The sequence below is a fragment of the Bombyx mandarina genome, chromosome 22 (assembly GCF_030267445.1).
Source record: "Bombyx mandarina strain Sakado chromosome 22, ASM3026744v2".
Taxonomy (NCBI): Eukaryota; Metazoa; Arthropoda; class Insecta; order Lepidoptera; family Bombycidae; genus Bombyx; species Bombyx mandarina.
In genome coordinates, this window is record NC_143228.1 from 1,634,552 (window position 1) to 1,658,686 (window position 24,135).

Below are 24,135 nucleotides of genomic sequence, written 5' to 3' on the forward strand. Positions count from 1 at the left end.
CCATTGATCGGAATCCCTTCTCGGGTAAAGGCCTCCTCCAGCCAGAACCCTCCACAAAGACTACAATCCTCCTGGAACACCATAGAAAAGAGTAAAGTCAGAACCAGTGACAATAATGACGCTTCATAACGCACTATGTGTACATGAGCGCAGTAGCTACAGTTAGCAAGTATGGCTCCTCATGGCTTATATAACATATTGAATAGTTTCTGCTTGACATAACTCCACAACTAAATACGCTAGAAGGTAACATTTCCAAGAGCACTTTATACATCTGTTGACAAAAAAAAAACAATTTCCCTCAAAAGGTACAATTTTATTTTATTTTTACACGCCATTCGAACCCTTCTTTGAGAACTGGCAACAACTGGCATCCTACGGGAGCACAGGACTCTTTTGAAAGCGTCGGAGCATTAAATAAGTTGGAGAAAGCGAGCTATTCATGCAGCGATTAGGGATGAAGTTACTTAAGAGTACTTTAGCTAGACTCTTCGGGGTAGGGATGTCAAGATATTTAATACTAAGAGCCATTTTCAGTTACAAACTAATTTAATGTTTTAGTCTTTTTTTTATTGATTAGATTTGGGACGAGCTCCCGACCCACCCGGTATTTAGTGGTTACCAGATCCTGTAGATATCTACAACATACATACCGCCACCCATCTTGAAACATGAGTTCTAAAGTCAGTTTTTACAGAACAACGTCTGCCTCACCATTTCTAACAGAAACGCATTACTGCCGCAGTACCTACCTGTGCGGGCTCACAAGACGTCGTACCACCAGTAATTACGCAAATATAATTTTGCGGATTTGATTTTCATTACATGATACTATTTCTTCACCATTGAAGTCATTCGTGAACATATGCTTAGTACGTGTCATATTAGAAAAATTTGCATCTGCCTGCGGGAATCGACCACCGTTGTATCGCTTGATACGAACGCTCCGAACATCTTATCCTTTAGACTTTAACGACTTAGTCTTATGATTATTATTTCATTTGTGGACGTTTACCTTTTGGTTTGACAGTTGCTCGACTGGGAACTTCATCTTCGTGTACTATAAGGCGGCAAACATTTCGTTTCTTCATCATCTCTTACTCTTCTCGATCTTCTATAAAACTTCTTTATCGCACTTTGAATGGGACACTTTATTGTCCAAGAGCTGGTCTATTCACCTCTGACATCAGTGTTTATTTCTACGCTTAGATGAATGAAAGAGAATAAAAGTCTAGAAGACAGTAGCTGCATGGAATGCGCGAAGTGTCTATACATTATACACAGACGCTGTAGAAGAGCGTATTTAAGGTCGAACGAATTAATTATTTTTTAATACGCTTTTATTAGCTTCATACGTATGTTAGTATGTAACAGAATTTTTCAGAATGATTTTGACTTCTTTCAAAACGTCGGATTAACTCGAAATTTTGCATACTTATTAAGGATCGATGACAATTCAATATTTTAAGCAGTTTGATCCGTTATCCTTACTAGGATAATCAGGATTGGCGATTTTTTGTTTTCCTGAGACCCGGAGTGTCTGCGTCAAGACCAAGAAGGGGAAATGCGCGCCGATCACCCATTTCTCGGACAAGCTACCGACTGATTCAGATGACATTTTTGAAAAATTGAAAAAAAAATACATTGAAAATTTTGAAATTTCACTAAAAAATGAAAAAAAAATTTTTAGCTTTTCAGTTTTTCTGGATATTATTTTTAACTATTGATACCATGCACCCCACGGTTTTTTTTACAATAAAATCATTTTTCCTTACTCTATTTTTGATTAAAATTTATTTTCTATTTTTTGTTTGGATTTTCTATAAAAGCGTGTTTTTTTTATTTTTTTTAAATACGACATGCTATTTCAGTGATAGTTTGAATTCCACTTATGAGAGGGCGAGTTCACGATTTTCACTTACCATAGGTGAATATATATTTTCATAATGAAGGTTTATCTATATGTAAATAAAACAAGTCAAATTTTTGCAATCACTGTATGGACGAGCTCACCGCCAATCTAGTGTTAAGTGGTTACCGGAGCCCATAGAAAGAAGAGTTCTAAGATCTAAGGTCTAGTTCCGAGTGATGCACACTATTTTTACTAAATCTAGTATTTGTAAAAACAATGCGAACTCACTGTGTTGAAAAGAATAGTTGATACTGCATGTCTATATTGTGGGGACGAGTGATTTAGTTCTAGCGATGACACTCAGAAAATTACTTGAAAGACGGAAGACAGAATTGTCTGCTGCTAAAGGTCCTAACCGCAGTATTCAGTCTACCCGTGATCATACCCTTGCGACAACCCTAAATATCGAGAATTAAAAGAAATCGTATTAAGAAACAATTAGACAGTTACGTAGTGCAGTACAAATTAACACTTATTACTAATACATTTCTCGAGGTTTGTTGCAGTGTTAACTGCAAGAATTCCTTCACTTTGTCAGTCTCTGACCTTGGGTGAAGATCAGACGTCGGGGGAGATCGCTCCAACGGAGTCGTTTGGTGGGCAGAGCAGAGCCCAAAAAACAGCTATGGGCTTGCAATCTGCTCCTAGCATCGGCACGTCGTCAAGACCTACGAGGTATGTAGGTGTGTACCCACCTCTTAAGCGTGAAAACCTCGCATAAGGCATTCAGTCCTCTTTGGACCCGAAAAAAAAATCGCTGTCCACTAAACCTTAAGAGTAAAAGCAGGAATCGAGCGCATGAAATGTCTTGATTGCAATTAAATTGATCTTCATGGAATTTTGGCAGAACTGTGATACGGTGCGTGTGGCGGGTAGCCATCATACAACACAAGATATTTGACAGATTCAGGCATCTGTCAAATATCTTGTGTTGTATGATGCCTTTACTGGTGGTAGGACCTCTTGTGAGTCCGCGCGGGTGGGTACCACCGCCCTGCCTATTTCTGCCGTGAAGCAGTAATGCGTTTCGGTTTGAAGGGTGGGGCAGCCGTTGTAACTATACTGAGATCTTAGAACTTATATCTCAAGGTGGGTGGCGCATTTACGTTGTAGATGTCCATGGGCTCTAGTAACCACATAACACCAGGTGGGCTGTGAGCTCGTCCACCAATCTAAGCAAAAAAAAAAAATTTCGCTTATGACTTTTCAAGATAAGCTTGCTTAAATACTGGTTCCGAACAACAACACTCGGACAAGAGTTCGACGTGCAACCTAACCCATGAATTAGCTCGCTGAGTTTCTCGCCGGATCTTCTCAGCGGGTTGCGATTCCGATCCGGTAGTGGATTCATTCGCGAAGCAGCTGCTCTTGAGTTGTTGTGTCTACTTCGGAGGTGCCGGGTAACTGTCCCACCCCTCCTGTCTGGCCTTTGTTCACTTACCTGTCCTGGTGAAACTGGAAAGGCCTCCGGGCCACCAGTAATCCATCAATTCAAAAAAATACATTAGGACCGTCGGTCTAGCGAGCAATATCACCCGCTCGGTAGAAGATCTTCCTTTCGTCATAAACCTCCACAGTGCGGACTCAGAGTGCCTTACCACGAATTCTTATAGGACACGACTATACACTAACCCAGTCCTTGACGAGCGCCCGCTAGCAATACCCGTGACCTCACGAGCAAATACTTACTAGCGTTGTTTTACTTGCGCGCGTGTTCCATTCAACTGGTATGAAAGAGACGGCTTTATAGCTAGTGTATTATTCTGTGCTGTGTTTTCCAAATGAAGTTTTGTAAGTGCTTTTTTAATTTCCTTTTCATTTGTATTTAAAAAGGACAATCCTTGCAAGTACATAGCGTAGATTAAAATATCCATCACAAGCGGAGGCTTAAGTATGTAAATCCATATATATATAAATAAATTGCTGTTCGTTAGTCTCGCTAAAACTCGAGAACGATTTGATTAATTTTGGTATTGAATTATTTGTATAAGTCCAGAGAAGGTTTAAAAGGTAGATAAATATGAAAATGCTCGGAATTAAATAAAAATTATAATTTTGTTTTTCCTTTGATGTGTCCCCCGTCGGACGGATTCCTTTTGTTTGTTTTAAGTTTATTTTATTCAAAAGTTTAGATCTTTTATTTATTGCTTTATCGAGTCTGCCGGCTCAACTGGTAATATATAAAAAAGGTGTTCTGATTTCTTTACCAAAGAGGTACAGGGCTCCGTGCGCTGACTTCGTGATATTACAATAACCATTTTTTCTCCTTATCACATTAAGCAATTAATCAACGTAAAAACTAACCATATCTATCGACGTGATAAAAAAAAAATGTTAATTACATCTCGTAATCTTTGTGCGCGGAATATGCAAGTCACACAGATTTGATTGTTCCGTAATTTATCTGATGCCTTCAAAAGACGTGAAGGTATTTTAAAGATTAATTACGAATATGTATTGGCCCATTGTGTTTTAGAGTTTTTTTTGTGCTTGCATTTTTCGGTAAAGGTCATCTAAGATAGTTTTGAAATGTACATAAGTTCTTTAGAGGTTTGCGTAGGGGCATATTGACAGTCTTAGCGAAGAGATTTTGGCTGGTGAAGTGTTGTGAACCAGCCTGGTCATGGTATCTAGCTGCGATTCCACTTATTTCTGCCACGAAGTAGTTGTGCGTTTCATGACTTGAAATATCGGAAACTGGAAAATAACTATAATATAAATAACTGGTAACAAATTACGCACCGTCACCGGCTCCAAATTAGGACTCCCTGTGCTATGGATACCAGATACAGACATACAAATCTATATACGTTTAAATATATACAGATATATATATATATACATCATGAGAAATATAAAAATCTACGAAGCACAACACTACTTGTTCCTATAACTAACACTATTTTGTTCCCCAACTGGTGGTAGGACGTCTTGTCAGTTCGCACGGGTAGGTACCACCACCCTGCTTGGGGTTCCATGGGCTTCGGTAATCACTTAACACCAAGTGTGCCGTGAGCTCGTCCACCCATATAAGCAATAAAAAAAAAACTAACCTTAAAGCACAAAACCACACTTAAAGTAAATTTAGTTTAACTAAATTCAATCGTTATAGTTTCCTTGTATTAAATGAACAACAGATTCTAATATTAATTGGAACCCAAAATTTAGATTCAATATCGAGTTACACGTAACGATGTTAATAGAACATAATTTTGTTTAATTCAAAATTGCTTGCCGGATTTTACCACGATCTTTATTAAGTCAATTAATTGTAACATCGACCATTAATGTGTTAGTATTGGAGGCGGTATTCAGGATGATTTAATATCGCCTACCGATTTCTATATTTTACTAGCTGACTTGAAAGACTTTGTAGGGCCTCAATCGATAAGTAAAAGACCTAAGCTTTTGTATAAAATAAACTTAAAACAAACAAAAGGAATCCGTCCGACGGGGGACACATCAAAGGAAAAACAAAATTGTTATTTTTATTTAATTCCGAGCATTTTGATATTTATCTACCTTTTAAACCTTCTCTGGACTTCCACAAATAATTCAAGACCAAAATTAACCAAATCGGTCCAGCCGTTTTCGAGTTTTAGCGAGACTAACGAACACTAACGACTAACGAACATTTCTAATGAAATACGTACTTAACAAATGTTCACGATTGACTTCCACGGTGAAGGAATAACATCGTGTAATAAAAATCAAACCCGCAAAATTATAATTTGCGTAATTACTTGTGGTAGGACCTCTTGTGAGTCCGCACGGGTAGGTACCACCGCCCCGCCTATTTCTGCCGTGAAGCAGTAATGTGTTTCGGTTTGAAGGGTGGGGCAGCCGTTGTAACTATACTGAGACCTTAGAACTTATATCTCAAGGTGTGTGGCGCATTTACGCTGTAGTTGTCTATGGGCTCCAGTAACCACTTAACACCAGGTGGGCTGTGAGCTCGTCCACACATCTAAGCAATAAAAAAAAAACAGCAATTCATTTTTATATATATAGATGGTAAGAGGATATTTTGTGTAGTCTATATGATTGCTCTGTAACTCCATTTCGTAAACGTGATAAGGACAGCTGCAAGTTCATATTCGGTATCACCTCCATCTCTACGTATCTCTGCTTTATCTGTCTCTGCAGGGCTGAACACACCCAGTGTACTCGTATCGATTCAATTACGTAGACGTTTGCAGCCCGTAAGTGTAAGTACCGATTTTTGCAATCCTTCCTATCAGCCCACGGACGTCCACTGCTGGACATAGGCCTCCCCCAAGCCTCGCCACAAAGACCGGTCCTGCGCTGCGTGCATCCAGCGGATCCCCGCGAACCTCAATAGGTCGTCGGCCCACCTTATGGGAGGCCTACCCACGCTACGATTTTTGCAATACTTCACACATATTCACAATAAACCGTTAACATCGTCCAATAAAACCAAAGAAACGCAAAAATTATAATATATCTAATAACTGATAGTAGGTCAACTTATAAGCGTGCAATAACCGTGGCGGTTGCACTGCCCAACCTATTTGAAGGACTTGTTTTTTTTTTTTTTTTTTTTATGATTGAAAGTTTACTGGTGGCCCGAAGGCCTTTCCAGTTTCACCAGGACAGGTGGGCGAGCAAAGGCTCAGCCAAGAGGGGTGGGATTTGCTAACAACTGCCCGAGCGCCTCCGAAGGAGACCTAACAACTCAAGAGCAATTGTTTCGCGAATGAATCTACTACCGGATCGGAATCGCGACCCGCTGAGAAGATCCGGCGAGAAACTCAGCGGGCTGATGCATGGGTTAGGTTGCACGTCGACCTCTTTGTCGAGTTCGACGAGTACGGTTACCGGGGTCCCTAAGCCTGCCCCTAGTATTAGAGCTGAAGGCATCTAATGCAAAGGTTATTGGATCTGATGGATCCGTAAGGACGTGTCTAGGGCGTCGACGGTGACTGGCTCCTGCATGATCAGGATTCGGGGAGTAGTCAGCGGCGGCAACGATAAGGCGATTATCATGACGCATAGCCTTATCGAAGTATCGTTCCGACGCTGACTTCATGTATTTCCGAATTGATTCGAGGCCCAGGTCGTCGTGTAGGTCAACGTTCCTCACGAACCACGGAGCGCCGACAGCTAACCTGCAAAAGCGGGATTGTAGGGATTGGAGGGTGTCTATGTGTGTGCGGGCCGCGTGAGCGAACACCACACTCGCGTAAGTCATGACGGGCCTTATGCAAGTTTTGTAAAGTGTCACCTTGTTCCGAAGGGACATTTTACTCCGCTTACAGATCATGGGGTAGAGTCTACCGAGAATAAACGCGGCACGGTCACGGACTGATTTTATATGCGGGCGGAATGTCATCGATGCATCCAGGGTAACGCCCAGGTACTTGACCTTCCTGGCCCAGGGTATGGGTTGTCTAAAGAGAGTAATCGGGGGTGTGAGATTCCTCCTCCTAATCCGGGAGGAAATCCGTGTGGAGCTTCCCCTCTGAAATAGCACCGCAGTACTTTTCGCTGGGTTGATGTCTATGCGCCATTTTCGGAACCACTGTCCTAGGGCTAGGGCTGCGCTCTGAAGCTTCTTCGCGATTAGGGACTTATTTCTACTAGAATAGTAAACAGTCGTGTCGTCGGCGAATAAAGCTAAATGGGTCGGCGGCGACCGGGGAATATCGTTGACGAATAAGCTAAATAAGAGGGGTGAGAGGACAGAGCCTTGCGGGACTCCAGCTGTGAGAGGTCGTGGGGAGGAGCGGGTTCCCTCGACTCGATATCGAAAAGAGCGGTTCGACAAGAAGTCCCGTATGATGAGCACGAGACTATCCGGCACGCCCATGTTGAATAGTTTGAAAATCAAACCATTGTGCCAGACTTTGTCGAACGCTTTTGCGACGTCGAAGAAGAGAGCTCCCGTGTATAACGGTTTTGGTCGATTAAGCCCCACAAGAATGTGCTCCGTGAGGCGGTGCACCTGTTGAACGCATGAGTGATTTGTACGGAATCCGAATTGTTCATCGATGAGAATGCCCTTGGATGAGACGAAATCTCTGAGGCGCTTGTAGAGCAGACGCTCATACAGTTTGCCTAGAGACATGAGGAGGCTAATCGGGCGGTAGCTCGTCGGATGATTTTTTGGTTTACCGGGTTTATGTATGCCGATAACGTCCGCTTCTTTCCACACCGCGGGAAAGATACAGTTCGCCATAGCGGCATTGAAAATAGATGCCAACATCACGATGAGTTGGACGGGTAGAAGTTTAATAACGCGGTTAGATATACCGTCGGAACCGGGAGCCTTGCGAGGACGTAGGTCTTTGATCAAGTCTTTAACTTCCATCGGGGTGACGGGTGGTAACGCATCCGAGGGTGGCAAGGAGGCTCTGCGTTCTACCTCACTGTCTACTAATTCTACATGAACAGGGTCCACGGATTGAGTGCTGGGCGTGCACTGGGTTTGCAATGTATCGGCCAGCAGCTCTGCTTTTTCGTCATCATCAAAGGCCGCGAGTCGGCCTGAGGGGCCTACGAGGGGGGGCATAGTTACTACCGTATCCGATTTGAGAGTACGAGCTAAGCGGTAGTAAGACCTTTGGGAGGGCGCGAGTCCTTCTAAGAAATCAGACCATCTGGCATCTCGGACTTCGGCGATGCGAGACTTTACGTCGCGTTGTAGGGCACGCATTCGAATACGATTTTCCGCGGTAGGATACCTGTCGTAGGCGCGTATCGAGGCGTTCTTAGCTCTAAAGAGTTCCCTAATATCGTCGGACAATTTGAAGCGGTGAAGGAAGTCCTCCGCTACAACTTGTTTCGATGACCTATCTAATGTCGAGGTGATGTGTGATGTTAAGATGTCTATGGCTTCAGCGGTATCCTGAGGAGACGGGGTAGAGTCCGGGTTAAACGGGAGCGATGGTGGATCAGATTCAGCCAGGCTGATGCCCAGCGTGTGCCAATCCACCACAGTCCTCGTGACGGGAACGGAATCGGGAGCGCGACCGAGCTTCATGACGACGGGACGGTGGTCTGAATCTAACTCTGAAACTACTTCGATCGAGTGTAAGCGCAGAGTTACGTTTTTTAATAACGCTATGTCGAGTATATCCGGGCGATGCGCGATATTTAGCGGGTAGTGAGTCGGGGTTAACGGAGCGACGATATCGAAGGCGAGATCATCGACTAACGCGTCAAGCCGCCTGCCATTCGGGGTTGTGGTGTGTGAGTTCCACCTGATGTGTTTACAATTTAGGTCGCCCGCCAGAATGACAGAGCTCCCCATACCGAGCAGCGCCTCAATATCACTGCTTAGAACGATCTTATTCGGTGGAAGATAAACGGACGCGATAACGATCGGCGCGTGTCCCGTCAGTGAGATTCGGCACACTGATGCTTCGATATTAGCGAGCGCGGGAGGATCGAGCGGGACGCAATGCAGGGCTCTTCTATAGTAAATAACGGTACCACCACCACGGGCAGAGAGCCTGTCGTTCCTGACCATGTTATAGTTCGCGATTTTAGGGTCACGGCGCGCGGGCTTAAGTAGGGTCTCCTGCACTAAGAAAATGTCAATTTGATGGTCACGCAAAAAATCACAAACCTGATCACGTTGATTTGCGAGACCGTAAGCGTTAAAAAATCCTATTGTTACGGATAAGGGTTTTATTCTACTAATGTACGCCATTGATTACCGGCGGAGTGAGGGGAGGACGTACGTATTTAACGACGCGTATACGTCAGCGTATTCTTGCACAACGGCGATGAAATGTTGTGCAGTGGAGGCGGCGCGAATGGCGTCACCCAAAGCGTTAACACGCTCAAAGTTGATCGACTGAAAAAAGTCGATCGCTAGAGCGAGATTTTCGGACGCGGTCGGAGGGCAGGTCGCGGGGGAGGGACGTATCGCGGGGGTGGGACGAGTCGCGGGGGAGAGAGTTGTAGCCGTGTTCGTGTACGGCAACGGTTTAGCCCAAGCCGAGACGCTGGGCACCGACGCCGGCACGAAAGCTGGCTTAGCCTTCGGCACAGAGGGTACCGTGGCTTTGATGTCTGGGCCGGAAGCTCGGAGGCGGTTTTGACGGGCGACGCGGCGATTTATTTTTGGAGCTCGGGGGCATCCACGGTAGTTCGCGGGGTGACCTTGTGTTCGGCACAGGACACAGCTAGGCGGTTCCGTCGCGGTTTTTTGGTCGCGAGCGCAGAGGGCCGTGGCGTGATCGCCCAAACACTTAACACATCGGGGGCGCGCGTGACAGTTACGGGAAGAGTGCCCGTACAGTTGGCAGTTATGGCACTGACTAGGAGTGCCTTTTTTATGGGGGACTTCGACGGCAATACCGGAGAGCCTACAGACGGTCCGAATGTTAAAAATTTGCTTACCCTCGGGGGTAGGCTGGAGGGCGACTAAAACCATATTGTATGGCTCCCTACCGCGGCCGGTGTGCATGCGGTGCACGGAATTTACTGGTAGGCCTTGTTCTATCAGATCTGCCTTGACGAGATCGGCATCTAGCTCCTTCGGGATTCCACGTATGACAACGCGGAGTTCGCGCTCCTCCTGGAGCGTATAAGTGTGGAAACTTATACGCTCCTTTCGGAGGTAACTTGAGAGGGCCCTATGGTCGTCGGGTGTCGTTACTTTTATTTGAATCCCGTTGGCGAGATTACGGGCGCTGGCAAAATTAATATTTTTGGCCTTAAGGGCCAGGGAAACTCGGTCCCAAGCTGCCTTCTCTTGAAGGATAACCGGGGGAGGGGTCTGAGTGTTAGATTGCGCCACCGGTCGCGGCGACGGAGTGGCACGGGCTGGAGGCGCAACGGGAGTCTGAGGGCGGGGGCGCGACGCGTTCGCGGCTTTGCTAATTTTAGCGGCCGCGAGAGCTCGAGACTCCGCGGCACGCTTCTTACCCTTTTGTACCAGGGTGAATCCATCCGTCGATGAGGCGGGGGCGAGGTCGACCTCCATCTCCGAGTCAGAGTCGGAGGACGAGGAGGCGGGCGCAGATGACCTACAAGCAGGAGTTTTGGAGGGCGCGACGGAGGCCGCGGATGATCGCGCTGCTGGAACGGTGGCCACGGCGGACGACGCAGTAGTTTTACTCGCCAGTATAGGCGACGCGGGAACGGCAGGCACGACGGAGGCTGCGGTGCTCGATGTAGACGCTTTGCACGCAGGTACAGGCGACGCAGGAGCAGCGAGCACGGCGGAGTCTTCGAGAGAGCTCGCAGTGTGATTGGCCTTGAAAGCCAGAAACTCTGAGGCGAGCTGTGGGTGACGAAGTCGGAGGAATTCCACGAATACAGCGTCCATGATCGCTGAGTACCCAGGTGGGGCGGCCCTGGGTCTTGAAAACACTCGCCTTGCGGCGAGGCCCCAACTTCTCGGACCTGAGCGGTTCTATTGAACACAGGTGGCAATGCGGCGCGATTACTACAGGACAAAGAAAAAGCACAACAAAACAGAAATTACAAAAAGAAGCAAAACAAATAAATACTTGCAGGAAAACACTTTGTCGGCAAATGTTCCACGAACACAAAAATAACTAAAACAAAACAAATAAAAGCTTCCAGGAAACACACTTGGTCGGCAGATGTATCACGAACACAGGCCGCGCGAACAATGGCCGGGCTAACAAAAGCCGGGCGAACAAAGACCGGGCGATCGAGTGGACGATGAGCACGTCCGCATGTGACGGGTGCCTCTATCGGAATGGGTGAAGGACTTGTCTATCACGGTACCATACAATTAAAATTGCGATGGATTCAAGATGGTTGGGTAACCACTTTGCATTAGGTGGGCCGTGAGCTGGTAACACCCGATTCTACAGCGAATTAATTTTACACTTCGATTTGAACACTGCTAGAGTCAATATACTTCCAACGCAGTAGAGATTTGAATCTTGCCTCCCAAAGTACTTACCGCCATTCGCGATTCAGTATCAATGGGCTTTAATAGTCGCTTAATATCAGATGGGCTTTGTGATTGTCTGCCGATAAAAACCAGCGATCACAAGATTGTAATGAAACAATATTACATAGGGCCTTCATATTTCCAAGCAGTACGTATGTAGGTCACTTTGCATAGTAATTAACACGGTCGTGTGGCCTTCCATATCCCACTGTGTTAACCGCGTTAATTGTATCACGGAGTCGAAGCTCGGGTTCATATGCAATGATCGTAAACAATTTAATAATGAAACTATTAATGGTAAGTTCCTTCGTGACTTGGTATTGTTTAATATTACTAGTTTTGCACGGGTGATTTTGCCGGCTAGATAATACATTATCTACAAAGTACTTTGAGATGTTTCCATTGTGATTAAGCCATTTTTGGAATGAAATTTCTTATGGGACGATACAGAGGGATACCCTAACCGGGAAAAACGTCCGTAACGTAAGATTTTTATTAGTAATGCACACAGTGTACAACTTCACTTTGTAATAACGTACAAAAAATAAGATATTTTTTTATCATTCATTAACCATGATCTCTGAGCGTTCGTTTGCGCAATACACTAACTCTTATGCAAACAACCGTGAATGAAGTGTACCACAATAAGTTCGCACGTTACCGAATGACTGTGGGCTGTTGCGAAACCTCCAGTTTTATTTTCTATATACCTCGAATAGAACTTAAAATTAATATTTTTATATTAAGGAACTTCGTTCTTATCCGGTGTCCCACGACACCACACATTTAGTTTTTTTTTATATTTACAAGAGATAATTAGAGTATATCTACATAGCTTCTTTGTTTCCTGCTATTTATAATAGTGATCAAAACCGGTGTGTGATTTAGATGAAACAGGCGGCAACACCGAGAGAGCCAGATTATATTAAATATAATAGCATTTAAAGATTGGGTTCTTTTGTCCCTGTTCCAGTTAAGATGTTATTGTTTTAGTACCGATGATAGACTACTAATTGCGAGATATATAATATATCTATGTGAATCTACAAGGCAATAATATGGCGCGTTTAATGTAATTTCGATGAATTACTTTAAAAAAGGTTGAAATCCAAAAAAAAATTATTATTATTAAAATAACATGGCAACATTACCCAGTGTAATGTGGAAGTAACCGAAGGATGAGCAGATTATAAAATAAGAGGATAATAAAAAATAAAACTTTTATTTCGAGACATCATAGTCTCATAGTGTGTTAGTATTACAAATAACTTAAGGACTATGTTAGTATTTAAATAAATCTAAGTATATCAACTCCGTCCCTGACAGCCTCATCAAGCAGCATGTAGAACATGCAACTTGATCTACCTACCCCAGGGTCGGTCCATCCAGCCTTTCTATCTACTATCAGTATACACATTTGTTATGTCCACACATATTCTAGAATCATGATATCTTTCAGTTTTTCGGTTGTAAGCTTCGTAAAAGGTTAATTAGACCAACGCCGGTGGCCTAGCCCAAATATTTTTACATCAGTTAAAAAAGGTCAGGTAGTGTATAAATCATTCAAAACTGTAATTCAATTATAATAAATTGAACAATTTATAGAACGACCAATAAAGATAATATCTCTCGTAGCCCTATCATTAAGCTATTGACGTTAAACACAGCAGCAAAAAGTCAGCAAATCGTTACAGCATAGAAAAATATAGTTATTATATTTAGCGTAAATAAAAAGGATACTATTTTTTATGAATTTCAAAGAACGTTTACGAAACCGTGTTTAATTAATTTGACTTTTAATTCGATTGTTTTAACTTAATAATTACTGGAGTGTGTAGGTATAACAACGCCAAAGCTACCACCCACGTTAAGACAATTCCAAATGGCCCAATTCCAATTGAAGTTACAATTCTAAGTGATATTAAAATAACGCCTATTACGAACTTATTTCTGAAAACCAACTAGGCTTTAAATTATGCAGACAGGTGTATAAGCTCACTGCTTATCTGGTGTTACGTAATTGCGCTAATTTTAATTATTGCGCATTTGGTTTTTATTACACGTTGTTATTCCTTCACCGTGGAAGCCAATCGTGAACATAAGCTTACATTCGTATTTCACTTATTTTTATGTATAAGAAAAAATGGTACTTACATCCGAAATTTGAACAATATTTTTGATGCTTGACGTTTTATTTTTTAGGGTACTGATAATTACGACTACTTGTAGCAAAAGAATATCTATCAAGTCAGTTCCACGTGACATAATCGCCCCCCTAATTTCAGCTGTGAACTAATTATGCATTTGAAGGTTTTATTGTGTGAGACTTTACTGGTGGTAGGACCTTTTGTGAATTCGCACGGGTAGGTACCACCGCCCTGCCTATTTCTGTCGTGAAGTAGTAACGCGTTTCGGTTTGAAGGGTGGGGCAGCCGTTGTAACTATACTTGAGACCTTCGTACTGATATCTCAGGGTTGGTGGTGCATTTACGTTGTAGATGTCTATGGGCTTCAGTAACCACTTAACACCAGGTGGGCAATCCATCCATCTAAACAATAAAAAAAATTAAAATACCTTTGACCTCGCATGTCAAGGTGGGTGGCGATATTCACGACTTGAAATAAGACAACGACTTGAATGCCATCTTTGTTTTACTGCAGAAAAGGGCTGAATGGTACTACGAATTCCTTACTTATATCTCTTCATGTTACTTACTCTGCCAATAGTAATCCTTATAAGTCAAACAAAAGAGGCTTTATGAAATCGTTTCACGGCAACTAAGTGGCAATAGCTAATATAAATAAACTTAAGTTCCGTACATTGTTAGTTTGTAATAATTATTTTGATCACCGACTTAAGCCAGTGTCGGGAAGTAATGAGAAAAGTGCAAGAGACAACAATACTGTAATATAGGCACCTCAACAATAACATAGCAGCCTCGGGAAAGCAAAAACTTAACGTAAATCTGGAATTTATTGTGATTTTTAGCTTTGATAGGCAAATGTACCTACTCGTACTTCATTAACCTGATACGAAGCCCAAAAATACCACTGATACTGATACAAACTAAAACTTAGGACTCATATCACAAAGTGCGTGACGGAATTTGCGTGCGTTGTCGATGTCCGTGGACCCCGATAGCCAATTAACTCCGGTTGGGCTGTTAGCTCGTCCACCTATCTAAGTAATAAATAAAAAAAGATGGATTAAGTAAATCATGATATTCGTGGCTTTCACACTCCCATCATTCATTACTTTGCCAAGTTTTTAACATAGTAATTCTGAAAAATTATCCCAAACAATTTATGGCAAATCCCGCTATTAACGAGTTATTCCTGAATAAAAACAAATTCATGTACCTAAGGTGTCAATTATTGGTATGAAAATATTTACTTTTATTTCATAAAATGATTAGCTTATTAATTAATAGCACTTAACCTATTTACTTACCTATTTAATTCAATGAATGATTTTACTAAATTCCAAGAAAATACATTTACAGAAAATAAAACCTAACTAACTACAAAACATAAATAAAGACTTTCAAAACTATATCACGTCCGTCAAATACTTCATATGAGTGAACAATATTCCTACCCTAATTTATTCCCCTCACGGAGCATTCGCCCTTGGACCACTGAACCCTAAAACAGTTGGCATGCAGACCACATGCAGACATTGAACTCTGATCAATCGTTACTGAATTGCATTGTACTTTTTCTATATAATTATATCGATTTTATTAATCGAGTGAGCTAATTTTTACCTTAAACTTAGTCCAACACAATACAAATCTACTTAAACGCGGTGAATGTTCGAGCACGCTAATTAATATATCCAATTCATTTCACATTCCACATCTAGATAAAATATCAATTTATTTTTTTATTGCTTAGAAGGGTAGACGAGCTTACAGCCCACCTGGTGTTAAGTGGTTACTGAAGTATAGACATCTACAACGTGCCACCCACCTTGAGATATCAGTTCTAAGATCTCAGTATATTTACTACGGCTGCCCCGCCCTTCAAACCGAAACGCATACTGATTTACGGCGGAAATAGGCAGGGTGGTGGTACCTACCCGCGCGGACTCTCAAGAGGTCCTACTATCAGTAAAAAATGAGTGTTATGAGTACTATAAACCTACACGACACATGTGTAAATACATCCTACACGAAGGTACTACTAGGCTTCGAGTATGACCCCCGATATTAAAGTCGTCACCACTGATCGCTGAATTAGGCAGCCAAAATTTAGATCAGAAATTCAATGAAACGTATGATTGAAAAGGTGTGTTTTGTATTGCAAACATTATTGCATTAAGATTTGTTTTTTTTTATCAGAATACGGTGCTTCCTATTTCTGGGGTAAATCAGTCATCATTTCGATTTAAATGATTACGTGGCTGGTATTTATCTCAACTGAGACTTCTACTTCTCTCGAGATGAGTGGCGGGTTTTACTGTATGATATCTGCGGCTTTCGATAACCAGGTGTACCGTGAATTTCTTTCAACATAAACAAATCCTCATCATCGTGAATATCATCGTTACAAAGAATTTAATTACTACAGAATACATTGATAACATTAACTTTTAATTCAATAAGCTAATTTTAAAGCTTTACTGGTGGTAGGACCTCTTGTGAGTCCTCACGGGTGGGTACCACTGCTCCGCCTATTTCTGCCGTGAAGTATTAATGCGTTTCGGTTCGAATGGTGGGGTAGCCGTTCTCGAGGTGGGTGGGGCATTTACGTTGTAGATGTCTATGGGCTCCAGTAACCACTTAACACCAGGTGTGCTGTGAGCTCGTCCATCCATCTATGCAATAAAAAAAAATAAAGAAATAAGTCCAGAATTTGTAAAAACAGTGCGTTCTCAATGTATTTGAAAAAGCCGGCAGCCGTTGTAATTATACTGAGACCTTAGAACTTATATCTCAAGGTGGGTGGCGTATTTACGTTGTAGATGTCTATGGGCTCCAGTAACCACTTAATATCAGGTGGGCCGTGAGCTCGTCCACTCGTCTAAGCAATAAAAAAAAATCTATTACAAATTAAAACACGTGAATTGAAACTACACAGTTGATATAATAACAACGAGTCAACGCCCTGCTACCGATATCTGAGCTATGTTAATCTTGTCACCACTTTATTCGCATTCCATCTCGATTTATTGAGCATTGCCACTGTTTAGGTGCAGTTTAAGAAAATATTGATCTATACTATAATATTATAAAGAGGAAAGATTTGTTTTTTTGTATTGAATAGGCTCCGAAACTACTGAACCGATTTGAAAATTACTTTCACTGTTTGGAAGCTACACTATTCCTGAGTGACATAGACTATAATCTTTCTGAAAAAAATTAGGGATTCTTACTAAAACTCCAATAACATAACCCAAGGTGTAAAAAAATTACCTAAAATATTCTTTACATCGCGCGCCCTGCGATAACTATTGATGATAGAATAAAATAATATACGAGGGCGGCACTGAAAATTTCGGGAATTAACGAAGTGACACAACATTACTATTTAAAAATGTATTTATTGCTTTTCGAAGTATTCTCCGCGAAATTTGACACATTTTTCCATACGATGGAACCAATCATTGAAGCAACCATTCCATTCCGAAGTTGGGGTCTCCAAAATGGCCGTTTTGTAGGCTTCCACAGCTTCTTCAGGTGATGAAAATCTCTGTCCACGCAATTTATTCTTTATTTTAGGGAAAGTATAGAAATCATTAGGGCTCAGGTCGGGGCTGTACGGCGGATGGTCTAATAATTCTATGTTTTCTTGCTCTAAAAACTCTTTTGTTCTGTACGCGGTGTGAGAACTCGCATTGTCGTGATGGAGGATGATGCGGCGGTTGCAGTTCTCTTTACGGAGTTCAGAAACGACCTGTGGCAAACAAATGCTAGCATACCATTCTGCATTAACCGTTCTTTGTCCCTCAAGAGGAATAGTCGTAACATGGCCGGTTTCGGAGACAAACGTGGCCACCATTTTTTTTGCAACACTCCGTGAACGAACAATTTTTGTTGGCTTTAACTCATTTTCGAACACCCAAACTCGTGACTGGTTTTTTGTTTCGGGTTCGTACGCGTATATCCAGGATTCGTCACCTGATACAAATTTGTATACAGCATTTGAGGATCCTGCGTGGGATCTTTCGAGAGTTCTGACGCACCAAGTAACGCGAGCCGTTTTTTGCTCTTCACAGAGCGAATGCGGTATCCATCGGGAAAACAACTTTTTTACACCTAATTGTTCATGCAAGATTATTTGTATTTGACTCATGGTAATGTCTAAAGTTGCCTGAATTTCGCGGTATGTCACATGTCGATCTTCCTCAATCAGCTTACGCACAGCATCAACGTTTTCTTGGGTGACTGTAGTTTTTGGACGACCTTGACGGGGATCATCACTGAGCTTGACACGTCCACGTTGAAACTCGGTAAACCAGCGATAAATTGTGGTTTTGGATGGGGCTTCATCACCAAATGCAGAAATCATCCGGTCAACACACTGTTTTTGTGTTAAACCACTTCGAAAGTCATCATAAATCATCGCTCTTGAATTTCTCGAGTCAATTCCATTTTCTCAACGACTAAACAAGTTTGACAAAACCTCGTGAGAAGACCGAGAATCTTTTTTTAAATAAATAAATGGTATTCGATTTTAAAACCAAGGAGTTTTCAATTAAAAATATTTAATATGACCGGTACAGTGGAAATATTCCATTCCCGATACTTTTAGTGCAGCCTAGTAGTACGACTTTGTAGAACACATTATGATTTACAAAATATATAGCGACAGCATATATCTAACTATTATAGTTATGCGGTAACAAGTGTTCTTTTATTTTAAAAATAAAACAACATCAAATATCGTTGAAATTTTTGTTAAAAACCCGAGCGAAGCCAGAGCGGGCCGCTAGTTCATCATAAAGGCATTGACGAAGCGGTATTATGTGATTCTTTCTTTCTTAGATTTCGCAAGTTTAATTTGTAATTTAGGACGAGACGGAGAAATTAGAAGAATTAATTGCAAGAAGCTTACAATAAAACGTACAATCTTTTGAAGAAAGAATTAGAAAGTATAAAGCTTGGTCATAAAGCTTGCGTTTCCTTGCAACGTGATCAGATTGTGAACAAAGCTTCAAATCTCTAACTCAAAACTACGGACGATTGGACACACTTAAAGCGAATTATTTACGTTCTATGCTACGTTTTAAGGCTGTTATGTTATGCCCCTCACACTAGTACCTAAGTCATATATCAATTCTCATAAACACATAATGTACTCTAACTCTTAGTTCTTAAGTTCTAAATCATTGTTACTATATAACATACTTATTTCCTCATGTTACTAAATCATATGTATATTGTTTACTTTACATCAGATCTTCATTTGGAATTAGAACATTAGTTAATATTGTATTTCTTTCACATCTGTAAAATTCCGTCATTTACTAATTGTGTCCTTACGGATTCTAAATATGTTTACCAATACGGTTCATAGTCTAAATGACTCATTTACTAATTGTTTAGTAAATACTATTCATGTATAAATTCTCTTTCTCCTTGAAACTTAAAGAGTTCGTCATCAAACTTCAAACTTATAACATCGTAACTCTGTCCGTGTAACATCAGATTATTGTAAAGGAAAAATAAATTCAGTGTATATGAAAATAAAGTTTTTTTTTAAAACTACAAAACCGCTCACCGCGTAACAAATTTGGCGCAGTCGGTAGGATTCCGCATAGAAATATCGCCAAGACGAAGTTTAACGTGCATCACCGCATCGCGACGGGACTCACATCGCCAAGCAACAGCAGCAGCAGCAACTACGGGACACACATCGCCCACAGCAGCCAGCAACCGCAAGACGACGTGAATCAAGCACGGTAGCTGAAGGCTTTTGAAATAACTTCGCCGAACAGACGAAGCCCACATGCAGAATCTAATTTTAATTGTACTGTGGTAAGTGGTTTTTATATGCTCTGAATTCATCCTTAATCCTTAATCTGTTACACAATCCTAAATCTTTGTCCTAAATCATATATATTGAACAAAATCTTAATCAAATCTTAAATCTTTAATCATCTTAAATCTTAAATTATCATAACTCAAATCAAATTCGCGACTTTTGGTAGAATTTTTTTTTTCATTATTTCTTAAATCATATATTTCTTAAATCAAGCCATTCAAATGTTTAGCGCAGAAAACAAAACATGGCTCTAGAAATTACGATTGCTACACTCTTACAATTAATACCAGAATTCAATACATCATCTCCTAGCCAAGTGTATCGATTTATCAGATCATGCGACTCCGCGTTTAGTTTAGCTTCTGTTCAACAACAGATGGTACTTTTAATATACGCGTTAAATAAAATCACAGGGCCAAGTTCATCAGACGTTCATGCCAAACAGTTTCAACATGGTCTGACTTAAAATGCTTCCTAATACAAAAGTTTTCTCAAACTAAAACGTTAGGACATCTTATGTTAGAACTACAATCCATGTTCCAACAATCAAAAGAAACTGTTACTGAATATTTCTTCGCGTGAATCTTTGTCGAAGTAAAATAATCGAAAACTGTGTATCGAATATAACGATGACACCCTAGAAGGACGTAAAATTACTGCTGAGAAACAGCTCTCAATGTTTTTATTAACGGCTTAAACTCTGACATAGGCGTAATGCTTAGAACCAGAGATTTCAACAATCTAACTGACGCCGGAAATTTTGCTATACAGGAAGAGAAAATTCGAAATATGAACAGTGCTAGACAAAAACTTTTTAATATAAACCCTAGCACTATTCGATATCAAAATTATGGTCAATCCAGACATATTCGAACTCCACAACCAAACTCTGGCAACCATAATGTTTCAACTCCCTTAAAATCATGTAACTATTGCAAGAAGCCTGGTCATTTAATTCAAGAATGTCGTAAGAGACAATATAATCAAAGAAATAAACATGATCACAACTCAATCAAAATTAATAATTTAAACTCGCAGGCGGCCGAACTCACGGGCAATGCTTCGGAAACCGCGAATATTTAAAGCCCAATATTAGATCTAACGACGTTCTAAATCAATCTAACAAACACAATAAGCAAAAAGCTTTAAACTATAAAAATCAAATTCAGGTCACAGAAAATAATGTTGTTAATTCAGTTCATCGGGAACAAACAGCTATTTTCACCCCTCAGTTCAACTCACATAGTTCAGCAGTCTATCGGAGACACTTTGTGACGTTGCGACTCAAACTGAAGACAGTGACTTCGAGACCTTTGTAAACCCTAAAGCTTTTTCAACTCAAAAATCATCAGAACCTCTTGACAAAATCACAAAATCAAATTCTAAATCGAGTTCTAAACGAAACTCAAAATCAAATTCTAATTCTAAATCAAAATCAAAATCTAACTCTAAATCGAATTCTAAATCAAATCCTAAATCTAACGAAATCATTAATTTGAATTCTCATTCAAAATCGACTCCTAGCTCAAAGAGTCAAACTAGCACAGAAACTTACATAATATCTTCATTCAATGTACCCCCAGAAAATCTACTTTATTGTAAGTTTCACATCGAAGGACAACCAGTAACCCTTCTTATCGACACAGGCGCTGCTATTTCTGTTATTAATAAAGACAAAATAGGTACAGCCCCTCTAGATGAATCGAACATCGTGTCTATTGTGGGAATATCTGGAACTAACTCTACCATTCGTAGTTTTGGTACAGCACAACTGTCCCTCGATAATCTATCAAAATTCAAATTTCACGTTGCTAACTTAAATATCAGTGTAGATGGTATTTTAGGTAACGATTTTATGAACAAATTCAATGCTACCATTTATGTTCAATCTAAGACCATGCGTCTTAAAGACAAAAATTACAAGTTAACAACTCTCGGTGATAAAGATGAGTCACCGTCCGATTGTAAACAAGTTCTAGGAAAGCGATCTGAAACTGTCATAGCTTGTTTTACAAAAGACATATGTAATGGTAATGCGTTCGTCGAGAAGCAATCCCTAGACAAAGAGTTGACCATACCGAATGCACTTATCTCAGTTTCCAATGGAAGATTCCTCATAACTTGTGTCAACTCAAGCGACCGTGATAAGACGATCACATCATTACCATTAGTAGAAACTAAATCGTTATCATTAATTAATAACTCAAATAATGCTAATTCACAAATAAACTTTACAAACTCATTAAATAATGGCGTCCACGATAAACGAGATAAAGTTCGTCAACTCGTGAGAACTGACCATTTAAATAACGAAGAACTAAATTCTCTAGACAAAATTATTTCAAAATTTCAGATATCTTTTATTTAGAAGACGAACCTCTGTCTTTTAGTAACAATACAAAACATTCAATTCCTACTACTTCTGACATTCCGATTAATACCAAAACGTATAGGTTTCCTTTTGTTCATCAAAAAGAGGTAAAATCTCAAGTTGAAAAAATGCTAGACCAAAAATTATTCAACCTAGTTCATCTCCTTGGAGCAGCCCCATTTGGGTTGTCCCTAAAAAGTCTGACGCTTCTGGAAACAGAAATGGCGTGTAGTCATAGACTACAGGAAATTAAACGAAATCACTATTGGAGATAGTTACCCTTTGCCAAACATCACCGACATCCTAGACAAGTTAGGTCATTCTATTTATTTACTACCCTAGATTTAGCATCAGGTTTTCACCAAATTGAACTTGATGAAAAGGATATTCCTAAGACAGCATTCAGTACTCCTTATGGTCACTATGAATTTTAAGAATGCCCTTTGGACTCAAAAATGCTCCAGCTACTTTCCAACGCGCTATGGATAGCGTTCTGTACGGATTGCAGGGAGAGCGTTGTTTTGTGTACTTAGATGATATAGTCGTTTTTGCTTCTAGTCTTCAGGAACATGAACAAAAACTAACTGAAGTCTTAGAACGACTCCGTAAATATGGTCTCAAAATTCAACCCGACAAGTGTGAATTTATGCGCAAAGAAGTTGCCTATCTAGGTCATATCATCACAAATCAAGGCGTGAAACCAAATCCTGAAAAGGTTTCAGCAGTTAAAAACTTTCCGATCCCCAAATCGTGTAAAGATATAAAATCATTCCTAGGTCTCGCAGGATACTATCGTAGATTTATACCTAACTTTAGCAAAATCACTAAACCTTTAACGAGCTTACTCAAGAAAGATGTTCCATTTGTATGGAGTAAAGATCAGCAGTCAGCATTCGATAAATGCAAAGAAATTTTAACAATGACTCCAATTCTTCAATACCCCGATTTCAACAAAGATTTCGTGTTAACCACCGATGCATCGTTACATGCTATTGGTGCTATCCTCTCACAGGGAGATATTGGCAAAGATTTGCCAATCGCGTATGCCTCACGTACTTTAAATAAAGCCGAGTCTAATTATTCAACTATAGAAAGAGAGTTGCTTGCCATAGTATGGGCAGTTAAACATTTCAGACCTTATCTCTTCGGAAGAAGATTCAAAATTGTTACAGACCACAAACCTCTGACGTGGTTATTTTCAATCAAAGATCCAGGCAGTCGTCTTGTAAGATGGCGTCTCAAGCTCGAAGAATACGAGTACGAGATAGTTTATAAAGCAGGAAAAATGAATACTAATGCGGACGCTCTGTCTCGTCCAGCTATTATGAACTCTAACGTAATAGATTTAAGTCAAGATGATCAAGACGATTATCTACAAATAAATTTTGAACATTACAAATCCTTAGATCGTACCAATATAAATACTTCTTTTACTAAAATGTCTCCAGATCAATTGTTAGATGTTAAGCACAAAAATATATTTATTCCTATGTCATGTGAACCTCCTTCACAAAATAATCTATTTCATGAAGCTATCAGTTTATGTTCACAAACTGAATCATTTTTAGAAAATCAAAAATCTCTATACGAAGTATATTTGTTAAATTCAAATCATAATCAAAATTTATTCTTTACATGCACTAGACCCAGACACTTCGATCCTTGGGATTCTGAAAGTTATTTTAAATCTCTTCTCTCATGTCTTCAAAAACATGAAATTGATACATTGTACGTTCCAGATCTTAAAAATGATAATACGTGTAAACTAGAAATCAACGAACAACTTTATATATCTTCATACATCGCTGAATCATACAATTGTAAAATTATAATTTGTGAAAATAAAATATCTTATCCTAAGCCTGAAGAAATTCCTAATATTCTAAAAACCTATCACGATGAGCCTCTATCAGGACATCGTGGAATCTTAGAAACAACTAGGAAAATTCGTGATGAATATTT

General features: G+C 40.5%; 1 protein-coding gene and 1 pseudogene across 1 annotated transcript in view; both read left to right on the top strand.

Annotated features, from left to right (window-relative positions):
• Window positions 1-3,564: 3,564 nt before the first annotated feature.
• The window catches only part of LOC149500281 (netrin receptor UNC5C), a 185,400-nt gene continuing 164,829 nt past the window's right edge, over window positions 3,565-24,135 (top strand). Inside the window, exon 1 of the mRNA XM_089737023.1 lies at window positions 3,565-3,703. The gene's annotated coding sequence lies outside the window, so the exon portion shown is untranslated. The remainder of the gene's footprint in view (window positions 3,704-24,135) is intronic.
• On the top strand, window positions 20,047-21,033 carry LOC149500282 (uncharacterized; annotated as a pseudogene).